This window comes from Leuciscus leuciscus, assembly GCF_965113295.1.
Source record: "Leuciscus leuciscus genome assembly, chromosome: 7".
NCBI classification, from domain to species: Eukaryota; Metazoa; Chordata; class Actinopteri; order Cypriniformes; family Leuciscidae; genus Leuciscus; species Leuciscus leuciscus.
This window is the reverse complement of record NC_138731.1, coordinates 18,004,957-18,008,886: the sequence shown is the minus strand read 5'-3', so window position 1 is coordinate 18,008,886 and position 3,930 is coordinate 18,004,957. Positions and strand designations below refer to the sequence as shown.

The following is a 3,930-nucleotide window of genomic DNA, read 5'->3' as shown; positions in this document are numbered from 1 at the left end:
TTGCCGCAGTTTGCATAGATTTTTTTATTAATGGGAGAGTGCAAAGAAAAATCCATCTCCCAACATGTCTTTACCCAAAGACATGTTGATAAATAATAATGATTCAGATTTTAGAGCTGTCGGGATGGATTTCACAGAAATGGAGTGCATTCATCATTTTGCGTGTGCATGTCACATTATCCGTATTTCATAATGAATGAGAAAAAAATAAAATGAAAACATCACATTATTTATTTGACCATTCTTGAGACAAAACGGACCAAAACATTTTGATGACTCATCTTGCACTCTTGGGCGTGTCCAATTTTTGTCCAATCAAATGCTGAAATTAAAATGCCCCTAATCTGAAATATCCTGGATTCTCCAAGGCTATTAAAGATAAAACCATATTAAGATTATTTACAGACTAATACATTTTAAGGTAATATACAACTTGGGAACCTGGATAATTCAATTTGAATAATTCAATTTCAGAAAATGTACACTACAATAAAATGCAGCCTGTAGATTGCACAAGTTAATGACGTTTGCATTGTGGTGAGTGTCCCACGGCAAGACGTGGAGTAAGAAGGGAGTTGTGTGGAGATCCGGCAGTCTGTTTCCCATTCCCATGGAGTACGTGCAGATCAAGTTTCCTGTCACGTGTCAGAGTTGAGGGTGACACAGGAGAGTGCTATGTGACCAGCAGTGCATTTAAGACACTCCACTCTCCCCCACTTTAGCACAATGCCTGATGATTAAACCAGTTAATTAGATGATATGTTTTCATTAATCACAAATATTTGATAAGGAAAGTACTCAAAAGAAGATTTCAGACAAAAGCATTAACTGAACATTACAAAAAGTGGATTTAGATGTCAAGGTAACAGTTTTCAATAAGGTCTCAGTGAATGTTAAAGGACAAATCCAGTGAAAAATTAACCTAGGGGTAATTAACACATGGTTACCGAGTCGATCGTTCCCTGAGATGCGTTTTCATGATAATCGAATATAAAGTGTTTTATCTTTAAAAACAGATTAGCTCATAACAATAGTATATGGGGCACAGAGTAAGTAAAAGTAAATCGCTAGTTAATACCACTAACAAGGCTCAAAATAGCCTCACACTAACACGGTAGCATAATGAGGGTCCATACATGCAAACCGAAGCATTGAGAACTTTGTAAGTGTACAGACAGTTTAATAAGAAGATACTTTATAAAGACAGTACATTACGCGTTTACATGCAGGATCCATCTTGGAAAACAGTCTCGACTAATCGAGTCACGAACGCCGTGCTACGTTAGATTTCACTATGCGTAATTCCTATCGACCAGCTCACTTAGCGCGGCGTTCGTTGCTCGACTAGTCGAGACTGTTTTCCAAGATGGATCCTGCATGTAAACGCGTAATGTACTGTCTTTATAAAGTATCTTCTTATTAAACTGTCTGTACACTTACAAAGTTCTCAATGCTTCGGTTTGCATGTATGGACCCTCATTATGCTACCGTGTTAGTGTGAGGCTATTTTGAGCCTTGTTAGTGGTATTAACTAATGTTAACTGTCACTTTCTGGAGGCTGAAACAAAAACAGTTTTTAATCAATAAATCATAGGAAATCTCTGGAGTAATAATAATCCACAAAGACGTATACAACACCAAACAAAGAACTGTGTAAACTGACATTTTGAATACACAAGGAGGCTAGTCAACAGAAACTGAAACAGATGCGTAACAATCAGTAACCAATGAAACTAACCAGTGAATAGATGGGCAGGTAGACAAGGCAAACCTAACTATGGGTACACAGAAAAGTTTTTCCTTTGCCTTTTTAAAGTACAGATGAAAACGTTGTGGAAACAATCCCTGTTCACAAGGATCTGTGAAAACGACAAAATAAAGCTGTATTATTCATGTCAGGCCAGTAGTTGGCGATGCCACTTTGTAAAGAAACGCTGCGTGCCTAATAGACTGAACACAAAAGCCTACAGTAATACTCATACGCATGACGTCACAGTTTTCACAAATTTGAGTTTTTGTAGTTTACACAGAGACAATAACGGTATCGTTTTTAAAAACTTGCACTTTGACACTCGTTTTCAAATGCTTGCGTTTTCAGGCGTCCAAAACGCCGTTGTCGTGTAAATGACCGGCCAAAAAGCATTAAAAGTTTTTGAAAATTGTGTAAACGGCCGCAAAACACAAACAAACTGACATACACCTGACATTAACAAATGAGGCCTAATTAAAAAATAATACAGAAAGTCAATTTCCATATCACTGAACTAAAGTCTATAAAGTTCACTAAATTCCACAACAATCCACATGGCAAATTGTTGGTTTATGTGTTAGACAGATGTCTTTGGCCATTGTGTCATGTTTGTACTTAACTGAACTAAATTAACACATTAGAGTTTTGTAAATGTATTGCCTGCATGCTTTTGAGAACTCGGCCATGGGAGACAGGATTTGTAATCATGCTTCACTGAATAGGTCAAATGGCTACCTTAGCAACAAAAAAAAAGGAACAAGCTAAAGATACGTCACGTCACGCTCATCTACAGTAAACTTTGGCAGTGTGTCAAATGTACAGTCCATAATGTTTAAATAAGAGATAAACCACTGTGTAGAAGGGAACTGACCTTGTTGTCTTTAATGATTTTGGGTCACACAGACATGATTGTGCGCTCTCTGTCTGTTGCTGAGCCCTGGGTTTTCGTTCTGCCCCGTTTGCACTGGTTGTCACCTCTGTTTGTGCCGCCTTCAGCTCAGCACTGTGGGGACCCGTGATGTCATCGATGTGTGAGTGCACTTAAGGCCTTCCCACACTGAGCTATTAAAATTCAAACCGCTGCGCGAGACAGTGTCATATCTCAGAGGAACTCTCTCTCTCTCTCTCTCTCTCTCTCTCTCTCTCTCTCTCTCTCTCTCTCTCTCTCTCTCTCTCTCTCTCTCTCTCTCTCTCTCTCTCCATGAGAAAACACAACTTAGATAAACACAACTTGATTAACATTTGAATCTGGTTACACACTACTGACAATAAAAAGCATTTGTTTATGTAATAGAGAAACCCACCGATGACGCAAACAGCAAATCATTTATTTTCATAGATGTCTCCTTTTTTTTTTTATCAAACTATAAAAACATTGACAAAAATAGAGTACAGATTCAACAAGAATGTGATTTGATGACTGAACAGAAATGGAAATACAGAAAATCTCTGGTTGTGATTGGCTATTGACGGCCTTTACCCATTTAAGACCATATTGCCTACTGGGGGAACTAACTCTCACTCAATTTTGGATTGCTTAAACTATCCTGCAATCCTTCAAAAAGAAACACATAAGATGCATTATGGATTTATTATTATTATTATTATTATTATTATTACTAATCATCCGTATTTTCGCTCAAATTATTATGCTAGTTATGTTTGAAGTCTGCTCACCAAAGCTGCACTTAAAAACATAATAATAATAAATCAAAAATAAAGTAAAAACAGCAATATTGTGAAAAATTTTCACAATTTATAATAACTTTATACTGTATTTGAGAAAGTCATTTATTCCTGTGATGGTAAAGCTGAATTTTCAGCATCATTACTAATTGGCGGTATGGTCCGGTTCTGGGAAAGAATTCCCTGCGCATCCATGCAGCCTAGCATGGGTAAGAGAAGGGAGAGCAGCAATTGACTGACGTGACCTGCCAGAACTGACGCTACGTTTAATGTCTTCAGTGTCACATGATCCATCATCATTCTAATATGCTGATTTGCAGCTAAAGAAACATATCTTATTATTATCAATGTTGAAAACAGCTGTGTTGCTTAATATTTTGTGGAAACCGTGACCCTTTTTTTTCAGGATTCTTTGATGAATAGATAGTTCAAAGCAACATCAAACACAATAAGTAATAATTTAGGGCCCTATTTTAATGATCTAAGCGCATGGT

At 37.2% G+C, this 3,930-nt stretch overlaps 1 long non-coding RNA gene across 1 annotated transcript; it reads right to left on the bottom strand.

The window, feature by feature from the left end:
• Window positions 1-208: 208 nt before the first annotated feature.
• LOC309502728 lies at window positions 209-2,947 on the bottom strand. Its single transcript, XR_014207385.1, has 2 exons — window positions 2,622-2,947; window positions 209-1,859 (listed from the first exon to the last, which is right to left on the bottom strand). It is a non-coding gene; the product is annotated as an uncharacterized lncRNA (long non-coding RNA).
• Between the last annotated feature and the right edge of the window lie 983 nt (window positions 2,948-3,930).